Source organism: Dicentrarchus labrax, unplaced genomic scaffold (assembly GCF_905237075.1).
Source record: "Dicentrarchus labrax unplaced genomic scaffold, dlabrax2021, whole genome shotgun sequence".
In the NCBI taxonomy this organism is placed as follows: domain Eukaryota; kingdom Metazoa; phylum Chordata; class Actinopteri; family Moronidae; genus Dicentrarchus; species Dicentrarchus labrax.
The window spans coordinates 2399620-2419031 of NW_026136717.1; the positions used below are offsets into that span (position 1 = coordinate 2399620).

Genomic DNA, 19412 nt, shown 5'->3' on the forward strand with positions numbered 1-19412 from the left:
TTTGTTCAGTGAATCTTTTATAAATTGGCCGCCTTCATATCGCCCAGCTCACCTCAGTTCACTCCTTCGCATTCATTAACATCCCCGGTAGAATTCTCAATCTTTTTGGCCTCTATTTGTCCAGTTACATAGTCTCTGTCTGTTCTTGGTCATGGATTTTGTGAAATACATTTCTAAATAAATGCGACTTATAGTCCGGTGCGACTTATATGTTTTTGTCCTCTTCATGAGGCATTTTTTGACTGATGCAACTTACTCCGGGGCGACTTATAGTCCGGAAAACACAGTAAGACTTCAAATTTTCATGTTGTGCGCTACACTTGATTTGCTGCAACATAACGCATAATTACTGGGGTAGTGCAACAGTGACATTAAGCTCCTTTGTGCAGTGTACAAAACGCCTGAGCTTTGTTGACAGACTGGCATGTTTGCATCTCGTCTCCTAACAACCTTCAGTGGTTTTGGTTTCCTTCCAAACTAAACCTCAACCTCAGAGGTGGCAGATCAGAAAACAGTCAAATTAATCTTTTTTGTAATGCTCACAGGTTTTGGAAGGCACTGACAAACAATGTTATCCTGACAATAGAGGTCCCACATTAGAAAACACTTATATGAATCATTTTGATAGACCGTAACAAAACTACCTGTTTTGTCGTTAAGGTTAGAGGACTGCTTGACAGAAACAGACCCCATAAAGTTATAAATCTGTTTGTAACACCTTAAAATTGAGAACATGATGTACAGCTTCCCGTTCTACAAATTCAAGAGGAACAGAAATTGTGTGTTCTGCCAAAATAGACAACATATTCAAAGATTATATCAGAAACAGCTACTGTCAAAGCAAGAACATGCTGTACAAATCCTGTAGATCAGATGCACTGCAGGTAGCAATATCAATATGCGAATACCACTGTAATGACGAAGGCATAACGAAGAAGAAGGATGTTGGATTGTTGGGTTAATTTCAAGGGCGGTCCAACCAGCCTCACAGAGCTAAATAAAAAGCAGGTTGAATGAACAGCATTAGAACAGAGATGCTAAAACACAGAAGGCTACTTTCCCAACATGGGGAATAAAGGCACTAAAATACAGATATATAAAAGATGAGACAATATGGAACCCAGCAGTTCCATGGTTGGAATTTTCATAAGCACACAAGGACAGAAAAAGAAGCATTTTGTAGATTTCTAAATAAAAATAAATACCTAAGTAGATTCAAAACGTCTCCCTTAATACAGAACAGTATATATATACAAAAAACTACTCTCCACACGTACAAAAATGTGTTCAGGAAACAAACAGGGGTCCAATTTTTATTTATTCTATTGCCTAATCAATTACAATAAAGCATTTGACTAATTGACACAAGAGTTTTGGAGTTTTTTTAAGTGGTTTTCAAAAAGATGCAAAGTCATCATTAAAGCTGTTCATAACGAAGACAAATGCTGCCTTCAAATGGATAATAAAAACAAACGCTTTAGTCAGAACAGAGGCCGTCTGAGCCCCGCATAATTCAACATTTATATTAATGAGTTGGCAGCAACAACTCTGCAGTCGTCTGCATCACCTGGGCTCACTGGAGGGGACCACGAGAAAAAATGACTTCTATATATGGACAACCTTGTCATGGTGTCCCCTACAGCACAAGGACTGCAACAATATCTGTCCTTGATGAAGGAAACGGCAAAGATTGGAAATGATCAATAAGAGCAGACAAGAAAAGCTTCAGTTTCACATTTGAGGAAGAAAGACTCCCACACACCATAGGTAACCTATTGTGCATTGTTATTTCTTGTTTTGTTTGTGAATTCAGTTTTCACACACTGGGCCTCTATGACCACGTCATGGTCCACCGGATTCCTACATACAGGCAGAAATTAAAGCTCTGTAAACCTGTTGTTAGGACATCATAACAGTGGACCAGTGAAGCTGCCGAGGTGTTCACAGACATCTTCAACACCTCACTGGAGACATGTCATGTGCCAGCCTGCTTCAAAGTATCCACCATCATCCCTGTCCCCCAAAAAACAAGGTCCACAGGAATCAATGACTACAGACTAGGGCTGGCTTAAAAAATAAAATAGATTTTTTCTTCCTTCTTGAAAACACACTACAAATGACAAAGAAATTATTCAAAACAAGTTTTGCTTTTATTTTGTTTAGATTTTCCCTTCTGGGATTTGAACAAAATTTCCCCTTAGGGCTAAAGTGCAACAAAACGCAAGTCTTGAAACAAGCTTGCAAACAAGATGGCAGCCCTGCCATTGTAAACAGCTGTGTAAATGGGAACCATATCTTTTGCAATATGCAACGCGACTGCATCAGTAATAGCTTTCCACTGGGTCCCTTTCTTATCATATGGGACACAATGTGAAAATGAAGGGGGGAGGGTCAGCGCACTGTGACCTACGGGAGCCCAAAGAGAGTGCTGGTGTCGTGGAAGTTCAAGAGAAAACCGATTTTAACTAAAAATAAATCGTGTTTAACTACAAATTCGAATTAATCAATAAAATCGATTTATCGCCCAGCCCTACTACAGACCTGTTGCCCTCACCTCTGTGGTCATGAAGTCTTTTGAGCGCCTTGTGCTTTCCCACCTCAAAGCCATTACGGACCCATTCCTGGATCCCCTGCAGTTCGCCTACAGTGCCAACAGGTCTGTAGACAATGCAGTAAATGGCCCTGCAAACAGGATCTTGTTTGTGGACTTCAGCTCTGCTTTCAACACCATCATCCCAGCTCTGTTACAGGACAAGCTCTCCCAGCTCACTGTACCTGACTCCACCTGCAGGTGGATCACAGACTTCCTGTCTGACAGGAAACAGCACGTGAAGCTGGGGGAAAAGTGCTGGAGACTAGTGAGAAAGATCTGTTATTTACTCTTTGCCACCAAATTAGCTCTTGTCCTTGAACCAGTTCTGTTCAAGATTCTTGAAACCTTGGTGCTCTCTAGCCACTGATCCCAAGTTTCCACCAGTTACGAGCCGAACCATTGTAGGATGTAAGGATGTGTCATCAACAGAGGGCGCTGCACAATGCACAACAACCTGTAGAATATGATACGCCTACTTTGGTTTCCAAACCTGCTATTTTTTGGTTCCAGTTCGGAACCAATTTATTTTTAGTGGAAAGGCTCCAAATTGAAACTATACTTAAGATGGGAAATAATCGTTTTAAAAAATCTATTATTGGAAGTTGTGAATCGCTTCAGAATCATAGAAGGTAAGAGTCTTAAGAACAAGAATTCTTACAAGAATCCTGTAATCTTACAAGTACCTGTGCTTCTGTACTTGTACATTTTCATGGGAGCTGTAGTGCTTTGTTTACTCAGAAAGTAATCTTTGTTTAGCTTAACATCATGAAGGCCTTCTTGTTCTGGAGCTTTTGACCATATCACACAGTCTTTATCAACAGTTATTAGATTTAAATAGTGCTCATTGATATAATCTTTTTTTACTGCCATGCTATCATGGCATAGCCTAAGCACATGCTGCCGCAGGAACCTGGAAATTGAGCTAAATTATTCTGACGGAATAGCTATCTGAAGCTAATAGCTATGTCAGAGTTGCCAGAAGTCTTACCAAGGCACTGCAGGGTGAATAATAATGTATAAAGTCTGATGTGACGACCTAATGGGCTTCAAAGTTAGTTTTGGGTTATAAAGAAAAAATATTTAGAAAATATGACTACTCTTAAACCCATTTTCAAAACTATTGCTTTACTTCTTCTTTCCCCACAAACCCTAAGGCCCAAACAAAGGACACAGCAGGAAAAAACAAACACTCTCCCCACAACTGTAATCTGCGCCTCCAAGAGCACCATAAAATCCCATCAGCCGTCATCATGACTTAAAGTGTTCCCAAACCTCAGCTGCACTGAAAGTACAGGATCACTTCTATAGTGGAGAAAGACAAAAATACTCAACCAAAGGACAGGCACACACAGGAAGAGCAAGAGGAGGCGACATTCTTCCCAAAGCTCTTGTCCACCTTTCCCCACCGCCCCCTCAAACATGCTTCAGCTGGTTTAACAAGGATCTGCTTTTGTTCCGGTTTTTAAAGGACCAGAAATGGACCCTTTTATTACAAAGTCAATGACTCACATGGGCTGATAACCAGTGATATGTCACCTTGACCAGATCCTGATCATGATTTGGTTGTAAAGGTGGCCTCTGAAAAGAAATGCTGCTAGCCCCATTTACACACATTTTTGTGCTTTCTCTTTGTATGACTATTGATTAGCCTTGCGAGATTAATTTTTTTTTTTTACTAATTACTGCTTGTCAGTTCACTATGGGGGATTTCAAAGCAGTTTCTGGGACAACTGTGCAGTTTTTGTTTTGTTGAAGCCACATAAAAAGATTTAATATAGTCCCTGGCTAAGCAGAAAACAGCTTGGTGATTGAACAGCCATCATGACTAACTCGTCTCATGAAAAACACAAAGAAAAGAGGCCAATTACTTTTTTTCAGCGGGAGCTATAGTCAGGTATGCTTCACTATCATCAGTGGAACGCTTTGAATTGTTGTAAAATTAAACAAGTCAAACACCTCTTCTCCAACATGCCCCCCAAAATGTCTTGCCTTGATCAGGGTGGTTTCTGAGCTTTTATAGTTTTTAGCTATGAAATATCTAAACCAATGGTTTCCAACCTTTTTCCTTAAGGCAGCCCTTTTCTGTCATTGAGTAAACTGGCAACCCCTGACTCAGTGACGTATTTTATTTCATATTATGTTGAATGCATAAAAATAACAGTACAGAACAACTGATAAACTGTACAAAGAACTAAACACAACAACTGCACAGTTTGTGTAATGAATTTTGAGCAGATTATATCCTGTGAGTATTGATCAGAGATGATTTTTCCTGATTGTGTTTTTTTAACAATCATATCACTTCAAAGTCTTCTTTTTTGACAAATGTATTTTCTAATGCAGGACAAGGCTGTTTATTAGACAGTGTGTGAATTCATTCTGTGAATATAGTTTGTGTTCAAGTCTTCAAAGTTTGGAAACAATTCAATTCAATTCAATTACATTTTATTTGTGAGGTGCCAATTCATAACAGATGGACACTTTTCAAATAGAGCAGGTCTAGGCCATACTCTTTTTTTATTGGAACAGACATTTATGGTGCCCATAAGAAGAATGATAATGTCTCTAGTGATAACTTTGAATAGAATATCACCAGCAGGTCACATTTTTTCACTTATCCAGTGAAATGTCACATCAACCAAAGATAACGTTTATAAAATATTTTTTTGTTATATTTGTTGAAACTACTACTAAAATAGTTGATTGTTGACTCTCATTCCCAGGGCGTCAAACATCGACACTAGGAATGACAACCAACTATCTTCAGTTTCCATCTTTCTTGGCTCTGAATGGTTGTTTACGTCCAAGCCTGGTGGATTCTTCCAAATTCCATTAGGATCACTAGGAGGAGCCAGAGGAACCAGATTTTTTCACAGATTATCTGTCTCATGTTCTACTGTCAGGATATAGTGAAAGTTTCAACAAATATAAGAAAAAGTTACTTTTATAAGAATACCTAATGCAGCTTTAAGCTGAATGCTTTAACAACTATTAGATGGATTGCCATGAAATTTGGAACAGACATTTATGTTCCCCTCTGGATGAATTGTAGGAATTTTGGTGATATGAAGATTACCCCATGGCCAAGCATTACTAACAGCACCATGGAAGTGACCAGCCGCAAAGCAGTAGGTGTAGTGGCACAGACTTAGAAATGTACTATCACTGGACAAAGTGTCCAGTTCTTCTATTCATGCTGGACTCGTAATGGCTCTTAACTTGAACATCCAAAATGTTTTTCTTTGTAACAGTTTCTTTAGTTTACCTCCTCCACTCTGAGACATTTCTATGGCCTCTGTACCGACTGCTTTGAGTGAGGCTGGTTACATCAATTGTGCTATTTATAATGCTTGGCCATGGGGTAGTCATTTCCTGTGTGAATGGCTCAGTGACTCTTTCAGTTATCTTTTTGTCCTCCCCACATAAAAATAACCACACGGACATTGTAGGTGGTGTACTACATTGGTTGTACTCCAGTAAATTAATCCTTTTATAGTAAAGGTTTCATTTGAGTGTACATCCTTAAAGTTGTTAGTAAGACTACACCTGTGACAATTATCTAGTGCTACTCTGATTGCCGGGCAGCTGACACAAGCCTTGGTGTATCTGTGAAGTGCCATTTGTTTTTACATGCCCTGAAGAAGACTGAGTTCAAACATGTAGGCGTTAAGCCCATTTATGAGAGGATTTTTTAGTCTTCGCAAAGCAGTGTGTCTTGATATGTTTGGGTTAAAACTTATTGATCAAAAAGCAAAATACAAGTCTAACCTCCTTTTCTTTTTTGGTCTCATGATACGTCCTTGGATCCAAAGAGCACCTGCTTTTTAATACCTGAATTTGTGAAGTAGCACTCCTCAGCCAATCTACTGGCACTTAATCTCTACAAATAATTAAGTCAGTTTTTTAATCAAAAATGGCACTGTTTGGTTCACTCCTTCCAGCTCCTAAAAATTATCTTGTAAGTGAAATGAAATGGCAAAGATGTGTTTGAGTTCATTTAAAAACTGTCTCCATTATTTGACTTGTCCACCAGAGATTAGTACATTTAATTTTACATTATAAAATATCCTGCTCAGTACTATTGGTATCTTGGTCTCAGTTCTTAACCACATTTAAATGGTGTTATTAAAATTTGTATGTGTTTATTTAAACAAACAGATATTGCTCGATCAGCCTCAAAAATTCATTATTGGACGGACTCTAAAATATAAATATGTCAAAAAGAGACTATATAGGTGGAAGCTGTGGCTTATTACACCTACACCTTAAACATGCAAAATGTTTCTAACCCTGAACCCTAACCCTACATGATAGCAAGTGCCATGGCCAGAATAAACTGGTAAAATTGAGATTAGTCAACTGTGTCCTGGAAATCAGTGTGTTTGCAACCTTTTTTGCCTTTGGGTATTTAACATTGGTACACCTACACCCTCTTACAATACAAACATTCATATATATGTATATATGCACACATGTGCAGTACATACACATTTATATACAAACTGTATATACATGCACCCGCATAGCAATATACAATTCTTAACCTCTATGGGAAAGGGGCTTTTTTTAAGTACAAAAAAGTTAATTCTATTGTCTTTGAGCACAACATTTTAACACAGAGTATAGGCAAATGCCTGTAACATACCTGAGTAGCTCAAGCTAATCTGTAAGTAAGTCTACAATTGGTCTCATCACATCCGTCTTACTAAATTAATATTCATTAATATTATTCTCAGAGAAGAATAAATAGAAAGAAGAAGGTTTTTTGAGAGCTAAAGTAATCCACTGAACTCTTCAAATTTAGTTTCTCTACTTGGAATAACGCATATTGTTTTTTCCAGAGTTGTGTTCAGTCTTGATGGACTGTATTGAAGCCCACTGTTGGCATGTTGCTGTGTTTGCAAATTTAAAGCCTGCAGTTAGAGGCTGTGGTTTACAGTGATTATAATAACAGCTTACACTAACATAAAAAGGTCCCAAAGCAAGTCTGTAGTCACTGGTTGCATTCATGAAAAGTTGGAAATACACCATCTTTCATCTTTTAAATAGTCATCATTAAATGTATTTTCAGCTTGCATAAGCAAACTGGTTGCTTATTGACACAAACTGTACACAATGGTGTTAAGTGGTGATTACCCATTTGCACTTGATAACAGTTTCATGGCAGTTGTCCTTAAGACACATCAGTGCTTGTGGTTAACCTCATCCTTGCTGAGATAGTGTCACACCTAAACCAGACTGACACAGCTGCTGTGTTTCAGAGAAGTGAGGCATCGCTTCAAAGCACCAAAGCGCAGCTATTAAAGATGTTCTAACACATATTGGTGAACACGTTGACACTCACTGTAACTCGGCATCTACACATATTCAAAACACAATAGCAACTCAACGGCAAAGTCAGTTAGAAGAAGGAACAACATCCTTCAGCCTTTCAGTTCTCACTTCCTCCATGCTTTAGCAGCATGATTTCATGGTCCGCTGCTAACATCAGTTACTTCTGCTTTGAGTTGTTGTTCTTCTAAATCAGTTCCTTAAGGTCCAGTGTGTGACATTTAAGAGAAGGTGCCACTAAATCCTACACACTGGAACTTTAAAGATACATGTAAAGTAAATCAAAACCATGAATGCATATGACCGGGAGCTTAGGGTGAAATGTGTTAAAATGTATCAAGACAAGCAAGAATGCTTCTTTGCCTCATATATGAACGTAAATGAAATGTTCTTGGGTTTTAAACTTGAGAACATATAGAATCCATGGAGGGCATTGTTGTCATTGCTAACTGCCTGTGTTGAACATAGCAGTTCTAACCCTAACCCTATGAGGATCATCTTCCATTTCTGCCAATAGATCCTTCTAAATGTTACACACTGGACCTTACACACTGAAAGTTAAGGTGTTCAGGACATCATCAGTCAGTGATATACTGTAGATATATGGTTTACTGTTGGCAGTTCATTGGATGGAGGTCAGACTTCTGGGACAAACTGTTTGCTTCTATATGCCACTGTGAAGCTTTCATTTGATGCCTGTATGTATTTCATGCTGCCACAAAGCAGTGATAAGGCAAGGCCAAGAGACAGATAAAGACATATTTCTTTAGGTTACAAAGTTTGACTACAGAGTTCATGTAGGGTTTAAATGTATTATGTTTTAGTTGATTTTTCACTGTGGTCTTGTTTTTGTTCAATGGACCTGTGTCAAATTAGGGGTTTTATTGTATCCTGAGTAACCTGTTCCTGATTGAGGTGAACTGCTCAGCTTTGTTTGGGCTGAAAGGGAGACCCAGGCCACCCTTTATACATTTGGCCTTTTATTGCCTTTATGATAGTAACAGCTGAAGATAGACAGAGAGAGGGGGATGACACGCAGCAAAGGGCCGCAGGCTGGATTCGAACCCTCGGCCACTGCAGCAAGTAGGTAAATGGGTCACCAGCTCTACCAACTGAGCTAACCAGGCACCCATGAATCAGTGCTTTTATACCAGCTAACTGAGAACTGAACAATAAAAGGTGTCCCTTGAATATGAACACTTGCATTCAGCTGACACTGCTGTGCCACATCTTAAAGCTACTAGGTAACAACCAATCAGAGCCAACAAAGATGGTTGATTTGTTATCAAATATCAACTATGGCTCAGCAAATATGACAAAAAGTTATTTTTATGAAAGTTACCCACTGCAGCTTTCACATCTAATGTACAACTGAAATATAATAGAATAATGACTGAAATCATATAACGATCATATAACCTACTTCTACAAACATTTTAAAGTTTTTGTTTCTATCATCACTTTACTAATAATGAACTGTTGAAAAATCATCACAGAGATTTGTGGTTCTGCTCTGCACCATCCAAACAACAAAATGATTTTCTGGAGAAGCTGATTCTTCAGTTTTCAAGCTGTCGTCAGGCGTCGCTGTGATTGGCTCAGCTGTTTCAGAGTGATGAGACCAGTGATGTGATTGACTACACACCTAGCCCTTTTGCACTTTGCACTGCTGCACGTACTTCTCTCTTCCTCTGTAAGTTGACATTTAGTAGCGAGGGCTTTCAGTCCACAAATATAAATGTCAGTGGTGTCATATATTTTTCACAGTATTCCTGACCCCATTTTGTGTGCGTGCGTGCGTGCGTGCGTGCTGCCAGAGAGAGAGATCGTTCTAAAATGTCTGTAAGCTTTGTTACTGACCGGTACTGTAGGCCTACATCAGTCCTTATAGAGTACTTATAAGCTGTTCTAAAAATCTGGTGTGGGACAACTGATGAAACTTTGCCTTCTAAGGTAACTCTGGTTCATTTGCGGTGTCTTGCTGGATATGGGCGAATATAATATATGATCTAATATATAAATATATGTGTTGTAATTTACATACACAGCTCAGATTGGGCAGTTGTTTTGTCACATTGCCATTATGCTGGTGCACAAACTTTTTCATATTCAAGTCCCAATAAAAGTTACTGAATACCACAGAATTGGGATGAGAGGTAGACTCTAGAGTTGGTGATTGTTGGAACAGTGGAAAGACTAAAAAAAGACGCTTTTGGTGAGTTTTATTTTGTTTCTGTCAAGTCTGAAGTCTGTTTTACAATGAGTTAACAAGACAATTAGGCTGGTCTTAATTTGATAAAAGAGGGTTGTATCTCCCTATTCCACAAAGAAAACAGGTGTTTGAATATTTTTTCCTTTTTTTTTTCATTTTGTGTGTTATTTTGTGTAATAAGGCTAAGATAGCTAAGTGCAAATGCATGCTGGAATATATTTGCAATCGTCAGTTGTTGCACTGATGGTAGCTGACTGGAAAACTTTAACATATTGCCCAACCCCAGTTTTCCAAGGTTCAGTTCACAATGAAAGGAATTCTCTCACATCTCCAGTGTTTAAGTGTGAACAGGGTGTTATAGTGTTGGCTTTATTAGTGTTCAATCAATACTGTTGTCAGTTTTGAGGCTCTTTTTATGTGTTAAGTATTAAGTAATTGTGTTTTATTAGGGTCAGGGTTATGGGGTCAGATGTAAAAACATACTACATTTTATCTTAACACTTGGTGGTACTTAATACATTTCCTACTTTTTGTAGAATTGCCTATGAACATGATTTTGAACGGATGACACCCTTCAGAAGTCAGCCACAGAAAAGGACATGTCGCTTGTGTTTGGGTACAACTATAAAACATGGTTAGATATATGTACTAATACCTTTTCATTTCTTCAGTTGGAGATTTGCATGATTTAGACATTTCTACAATCTGTCTGCTAAAGGACCTAAACACACCCACATAATAAATACTTCATTCTGAAGCTGAAAACACCTCAGTTCCTGCAACTCGTCCATTGCAGAAACACACCTGACAGCAGAGATAGTAGATGGTCCTTGGAGACTGTGATCTCTGTTGTCAGCCAGGAATGTTTAACTCATCCTTGTGCATTTATCAGCGAACCAGAGAGTGTAGCCTGATCCCTGGGATATCACCATGGATAATATCAAAGACGCATCTTCCTTCTCCATCCTTTAAATCTATTCTCTCCGGTCTAGAGCAGTGGTTCCCCAACATTTTTCCTTAAGGGATCCTCTTTCTATCACTGAGTAAACTGATGGCCTCTGACTGAAAAAACAACTACAAATAACAGTACAAAACAACAATATATATATATATATAATATTTTTAGGAACTTTTTATAAAATTATCTGCCTGTATTTTTTATGTAAGTACCACTATTTGGAAGATTGTTTTTTGCTGACTGTTGTCGAATCCTAAACAGAACTGGTTTAAGAACCAGAGCTAATTTGGTGGAAAAGAGGTCCTCCTGGTCCACACTTCTATTCCCATCATCTTCATTTTGTTTGGAACCACGATTGAGGTGTTTTTGAACCATTCATTTTACTTCCGCTAACTATCTTGCCATCACATTCTCATTACTAATAATGGATGTATGCATGTACTAGATATTCCACTAGAGGCAGCTCCATAGTTTGAGAACCAGTGGTCCAGAGACCAACAAGCAACCTCACATGCTGTAAACCGAAGTAAGAAGTTGCATCTCAATGCTTTCTGGGTGTATTAGGAAAAAGTCAGCACGTAGTATCTCTTTCTGGCTAAAGCTAAGCTACAGTAGCAATTCTGTATAGTGTTAACAGACAGCGTGTCTTTGTTGTGAGTAACCCTCCAGAAAGCTTCATTTATGAGCAACTATGCCTCAAGCACTTACTGTATTTAATAATCAGCATGTGATAGTTTCATTCAGCAACCCCGTACAATAATGAAGAGCTTTACTTGAATGGAGCCATTCACTGACTCTGGTATTCCCTGTTTTCCTATTAGTCCCAGCAGCCCCTTAGGCATGACTGTTAAATAAGACCTTCTCAGACAGCACAATGTTTTAGTCATTAACTATTAGTCATTTCCATGTGATGTGTTTGTTTAGACGGCTGTAACACTGGCAGCATTCGGTTGCGTTTGCTCATGAAGTCTGGTGATAGTTAGGAGTCTGTTTGTCTCACATTTCAAATGGTGAGCTCTGTGTGTCGTTGACTGTTGACATTTGGGTCTATCTTCTGCAGGATATGCAGTGCCACCCTTCCTGTCGGCTTCAAATGAGAGCACACCCAAGTAAACACCTGCAGCCTGTTGCTTTTAAAGTGGTACTTGCACAAGTTAGCGCTTATCTGCATTTTTTTTTTTTTTAAAGATTGGTATCTTCTCGACAGTAGATGAGTGAGTTCTGTTTTTTTCTGATGTGTCACATTAAATGTCACAAAAATGCTGGAAAACAGGGTTGGTAAACAGTAGAAATACTTGCCTTCGGCTCTTTCACTCAGCATTTGCAATATGTTGTTGTATATCACAGTTCCTGTGGTCTGGCATAGGCAGACCTATCTCCACAGCACTGTTCTGTACTCTTCCCCTCCAATCAGGAGGCATTCTCCCAACTTGCTGTCTTGCTGGCATTGCGTCTTGCATGATACGAACAAGAAATTTGCTATTGCATGTTGTTCCCATGGACTGTAAGAAACAATAAATAATGTAAAGCTTCAATGAGTGTCAGCAAAAGGGGCAAATATTAGTGTGTCCATCCATTCTAGTCACCTAACCATGGAATGAATGCTGATTGTACCCTTTCCCACTTAACACAAAAGCCAGACATTAATGGGTTTAAGTGGGTTTTTGGACTAGTGTAAAAAGGGCTTTGCTCAGCATGTAGCACTGAAGAATAAAATAATTTTTTAAACAACCTATCTAGAATGGCACCAGCATTAGGATTTTATTGAGAATACTACATTTATCAGTACTGCTTACTGATTCCTTTCGATTACTGTGCAAGAAAAAGAATTGAAGAACACAATTAAACATATATGACAAGGGATTTACGATCGGGCAGTCAAGGGTTGCTGGTCTCAGCCTGGAAGTTTCTAAGAATTTGCTAAAATCCTTAAGACACGTGGTTAATTAGGTCAAACACTTGCAAATGATTTAAATTCTAGCTGCTCAAATAAATAGTTTTTGCTGCTTTTTCCCCCTGTTTTATGTCATTGTTAATTGTAGAAAACATACAATTTGAGGACCTCACCTTGGGCTCCAGAGCTTTTCATTTATTTATTTTTATTATTCATTGTCTCAATCAACAAATATAAACAAGAGACAGAGTGCAAATAAAATAAGGGTTAGATAGAACAGTAATAATAGCGACTAAAGTGAAATAAAATATACGATTGGGAATAATGATGGTAATTTTCAACCATGGTCATCACAGTACATGTCTCTTTTCTACATAGAATCAAAACCAATCAAGCTGGGCTGGGTGGAGGTCAATAAGAGAGTCCCATGTTCTCAGAAAGATATCCCCTTTATTATTAAAGGTATAAGTGAGCTGTTCCAGTTGTAGTGTTTCCTTCAGAATTTGTCTGAACAAATAAAAATTTCTCTATATATGCAAGTCCTCTTTGCAGACTAGGTTTTAGTGTCCTGTCCAGTTTCCTGCCAAAGAGGTACCGGATTTGTGTAATGTTCAAATTTGGCAGGGTTCTAGAACATTTAACAGGGTTTTTGTTTTTAGTATTTCCTGACATTATAGATTACATGACTCAAACCCTAAATGTGTCTGTACTTCTTTTTGGAAAACAGTATTGTCTTCAGCATCTGATATCCATGTGGGGGATTTCTGCAGCAACATGTTTGTAGCGGAGATCTGAGAGACAGCATCCCTGCTGGTTTTTCATGTACCTCTGACAGTAACATCCTTCCTCTCACACATCATACAGCAATCGCTTCTGTGTGATTTCTCCTATAGCTTGTTTGACCAGCATATAGGAGCGTAGCTAACCAGTTGGAACCAAAAGGAGAAAAGATCATAAGTATAAAAACACAGTATGTGTACAGTATGTTCATACACGCACACACACGGCTGTGTCCAACTGTTTATCCTATCGGCCTGCTCATTAGAGCAAATTTTATCAACACACCAAAGCAAGGCTGCCTGTCTGCTTTCTTTCTGCCGCGAAGAGAACCCATTACTTTTATTCTTGGAAGTAGCACAGCGGTTTGACCCCAGCTACACTGTGTGGCTTTGCAGCATATGCTCTGAGGGGGAGAAAAAGGCTGGGTGTGTTTGTGTAATTATTCAGTATCAGGGCTGCTGATGAGTTGTTCCACATCCACTGGCACTTTTTTAATGAGCATTCATGGTAAACGATAGTGCTCAACACAGTATGTGGCAGAGTAAGATCTGCACACTTCCTCCCTTATAGAGGTTTGTAGAGAAAGAAATATCAGCTACAAGAATAACATGAGGTTGCTAAACTCGAATTGAAATGTGATGAAATCATCACATTTTCTGGAGAATGGTAACTCAACTTGAAACCAACTATAACTGGTCAGGGGAGAAGCCTTCCATTTGTGTTCTGTTCATTCAAGCAATGTGACATTTCAAAGTGGGCTGGAGAAATGGTCTGTTGTGTTGCCCCAAAGTAGCCACTATAAATATAAGATATCATTTACATTTCAGTTTTCTCATTCTCAGTCTCACTCTATCTCACTTCAACCAAAGGTCATTTGTTTTGGTACAAATGAAGTACAAAAATGACTTTGGTCAGCGGGACTGGAAACAAATCTTCTCTACAAAATCAAATACATCACCTGTGACCCTGATTCATTCAGGTACAACTGGGAAAATTTGCTCTTTAGAAACAGACACTGATAGATTGATCATAGTAGATGAACTGAATTTAAATGCGGCACCCAAAAAGCACAAGAAATCTTCGCAGTACTGAGGCTCCTGTTGACCATTTTATTCTGTAATCAAACAGTTGCACCTATTTTGTGAAGCACTGGCCATGCGCTCGGATATGTTGATTTCTCTCTCACACTTCTTCTTTCAATCATCCTCTTTCACTGAATGCAGCAACCTAAGAGGGACAAGGAGTCAAGAACAAGCCGTCAGACAGGTTGCAAGCAAACCACTAGGGTACTCAAACTTATTTGGAAGGATAAACGAAGCCGAACAGTAAATCGGTCACCCACACCATCTATTTGAAACATACATCACTCAACTTTGCTCACTTTGGTTCGCACTGTGCTGTCATAACTTAAAGAGCCAATGGCCAGAGCTACAAAAGTAAAACCCAGGTTGTAATAAACAGTTTTTCTTAAAAAAAAAATACTCAGCAGGTGATTGGATTCAACCAATCAGATCAACAAACCTTATGACATAGTCAAACTCTTACTGAAGCCAGTCGGGAGAAGAGAGAAAACATCTTTTCCATTGAGAAAAGCCTTCAGTGCCATTCTTTGCTCTTCTTTCAATGAAGATGTCATGGTTTTGGGTTTAGTTATTTCCTGTTTTACTTTGCAGTTCTAATCCTCTTGTGTGTTCTTTAAATTCACTTCACACTTGTTTGATAATCTGTCCCGGTCTGATTATTTTCACCTGTGTCTTATTATCCCTCTCCCTCACCTGCGTATTCACTGTTTGTTTTCACCTGTTTCAGTGTCAGTTCATCTTGCTTTTGTCCCTGGCTACTTTGATCCTGGTTGTTTTTTCCCTGTGTTGCTTTATTGGATTTTTTTACTTTTGCTTTGGACTAGTATATGTTGCCCAACCTGCCTGCCTGTACTGTACCTGCCATTAAGTTACATTAAATCACTAACGTTATCCATGTCAGTGCTGTCTTACTTTTGGGTCCAGTCCTGATTTTTCTGAGTCATGACAGAAGTTCTAACATAAGCGATTCTTGCAGCGTCTACACTAATCTCTTTGGGAGCTACCATTGTTGATTTTAAGCAAACACACGTTGTGACACACACCTTGCATTAAATCTAGCTCATGGTTTACTTGGCAGTAGTTTTATCATATGATACTGATTGGGCCCAGACCACTGTGGTTGAGACATAAGAACATAGTTTGAAACAGTGAATGATTCTCGCATGATCTTGTGATTCCAGCTGTCTCGCAAGGTAATCAGTCAACCAGAATCTATAAATCTTTGCTAAACAACTACATTCTCAAAGAGCAGAAGTTCCAGGACTTGGGGAAGTTCTCCATTACCTTTTTAATTCTCTGCTTTCTGTGAATCACGATCTGTCAACGCAGTTGGCTAGCCAGCAAGTGGCTTGATGCAGCTCCTTTGTTCTATAGTTAAACCTTAATACTAATATTTTTTATTGTAACCATACTATTAACACCTGAAGTATGCAGGTGATCGTTGCCTAAACCTAGCCTGACAATCAAGCTTGGGCAGCTAAACTCGCAGACCTCCACGCTGATCACACAAACCGATGAATGCCTGTTGTGTTTCTCCAGGAACGTTAAAGGTCATTTGTCATATACGGTAGGTGATCTCTGTAGGTGAACATTTCATCAATGTTTGCTAAGCTTCAAGGTTTTCAGACTTAATCACACCCTTTGCCAGTTTTTAATTAAGCCATAGGAGATATTTGACTGTGATCTTTGTCTCTACACCATCCTTCCAGCTTGAAAGACCGTCACCTGCCATGAAAAGCAATCAGCTTTTTATTCTTTCTCACTTTGATGAAAATGCTGTGTAAATACTGTCCTGAATAAGATGGAGTTGAATTTCGCACACTGCTGTCTGTGTACCAGCTTCAATCGAATTAACTTTAGAGGACTGCGACGTAAGACAGTCTTTTTATATTGCAGAGCAAATTGTCTGCAGTAAAAGGGGTGAGAAAGCTGGATTATGTTCCATTACGATCCCCCTCAATGAATAATACAATAGGGCCCCCGGGACCAAATGGAGATTGGGCTCATCTTTTCATATCCGTCTTCCATTTGCCCATTTCTGCTCAGGGATCTGCCGCCAGAGTGCGTCTCCTGCCTGGTCAGTAATTCAGCCACACACAGAGGCAGAATAAGGCCAGAAGTCCTCATGGAACCACTGATCATCCGTAACACTGAAGCGTTCGTCCAGGGACGTCTTGGCATTTGACAACCAACTCCATCGTCCCCAGACATGACAAATGTCACCTTTTCCTCTCGCAGGCTAAAATGGAGCCAATGCATTTTTGCTGTAAGGTGACCTTTCAGGAGACATCAAACAATAATCTCTTATTCTTTTGCTGCACTCTGCAAGCCGTCTGTCAGCAGAGCAGTAACGAAAGTGCAGATAAAGAGAAGTTTGGTTGCACCAGATAAGAATTTGCATGAGATAAGTAACTAGATGAATCAAGTTTGATACAATCACATTGAAGGCATTGGGATATTTTTTCCTTCTGTCTCTTTTTGTTATCAATGCCCAACTCCATCAACATGAAAGACTCCGGTCCTGCTGATCCAACATTTAATTTGGAGGAGATTATGCTTTTTGCAATCAAGCTTGGCAATATCAAAAAAATAATACAGGGATGTCAGCAAGTGAAGAAAGAAGTTATGAATATCATTGGCGCTTTATCTGACTTTGCACTTTCTTCAAAGTAGATGTTCAGTAGGCAAGTGTAGTATGAGATAGAATGGAGTCTCACATATCAGGCAATTGCTGTCATTACTCTCTGAAGTGTGGTAATGGTGAATGAGTTTACCAGTCAGACATATTTATAGAAACTGTATGTTGTCTGTTTATTGTGCTCATGAGCACCTGCTGTGATTATTTTGAAACATGAAATCAATCAGTTAACTTTAGAGACACTCCACCTCTTTTATAGCTGGGAGCCGGCAGAGTCAGGACTTCCAAGATGGCGATGGCCAGAGCTGACCACACTGAGCTTCACAATGGCTCTTCACAAACCTATGTCACAGAGATTTCCTCCACTTTTATTTATACGGGCTATGTTCTTCAAGCGCATCTGCTGTTTTGATTCATGTATGTGCAACAGCATAAAGTGCGAAAGGGCTGGTTTAAGTGGATTATAGATCAGAAGGTGTGCTGATTAATAAATACTCTCAGCCAATCACATCACTGGTCTTGTCACTCTGAAACAGCTGAGCCAACCAACAGCTTGACGACTGAAGAATCTCCAGGACTGCTGACAGCAGCATTTGCATCAACTAAAAGGCAGCAGTTTCCAGCTCTGATTTAAATTAATGAATTTAAGTGTTTATTTTATAATATGTATTCTGAACAAATACTGGTAGGTCTAGAGCATCTACTAGAGGGTGACTGGTTACCGCAGTTCAGGAAGACGGCCTTTGATCAATCTGCTTTCTCTGTGACAGTAGTAGCTTTGCCTTGTATGTATTGTGTTGTTTTATGCAAATTAGGTGTTAGCTAATTCAGGTACTGTTACTTTTAATTGTACAACAAACAAAATGAAAAAAATAAATATAGGGTTAAAATATGATATGAAATATAAAATGTCTGGTGATAAGTGCCAAGAAATGAGCAAATTTAAGAAAGCATAAAAAACCTCATTAGGTGAACTTTTATAAAAATAAGTTTTGTCATATTTGCTCGAACTGTCCCTTTTTTCTGACAGTAGTACATGAAACACATCAGAAGAATTGCAAGAACCCACCGTGCCTGAATGCAAGCAGCCAATCACAGCTGAGAGAAGATAGAAAGACGCTTTGGGTTGGAGGCTTGAAGGTAGTTGATTGTTGACTCTCATTTCCAGCGTTGGTATATGATGACCTGGGTAGACTCAACAATCTTTCTTGGCTCTGACTGGTTGTTTTTAGTGGATTCTTGCAAATGCCATTAGGAGCACTAGGAGGAGTCAGAGGAACCTGATTTTGTTCACATATTATATGTCTCATGTTCTACTGTCAGGATATAGTGAAAGTTTCAGTGAATATGACAAAAAATATTTTTTATAAAGCAGCTTTGACTTCGTAATGTCGCAGTAATTAATTGTGGTGTATCACAGCATACCATTTATATAATATCCCCTGTTCCCCTAATTATTATTCTAAGGAGTGGGGGTGAACCACACTGCCTTGACTGTCAGACTTCTGCTCAAGAAGCAGCTCAGGAAACATCTTCTGTTATTGCTAGGCAACTGCACAGTCAGCTGCTGTCAATCACTTAGCTATTGTAGCTAATGACATTAGCAAGTGTCATCAGCTAATATCATTAGCTGACTAAAGAAGAAAAAACTTTCCTCTTTCATTTCCATTCCTCATTCCCAGCCTGATGCTGTTTATTATATCGTGACTTTATCTAATGATGAAATAAGTTTGAGCAGACACAATTACTGCCACCTTTATTTTCTCCATTTGGTTACGGTTGATATAATGGCACTTTCACCCAAGCTAAAACCAAGATGTTCCAAATAGATAAACACAAGGTTCCCTGGAGTGTAAAGTAAAAATTGCTAAAACCTATGTGGTCCTAGCTCCAGACTGTGTTTTTCTTTGTTCTGTCTTATTTC

General features: G+C 39.0%; 1 protein-coding gene across 1 annotated transcript in view; it reads left to right on the forward strand.

Moving 5' to 3' along the window:
• Window positions 1-19412, forward strand: part of adam19a (ADAM metallopeptidase domain 19a) — a 193090-nt gene that overhangs the window by 98660 nt on the left and 75018 nt on the right. The gene's annotated exons all lie outside the window — the stretch shown is intronic.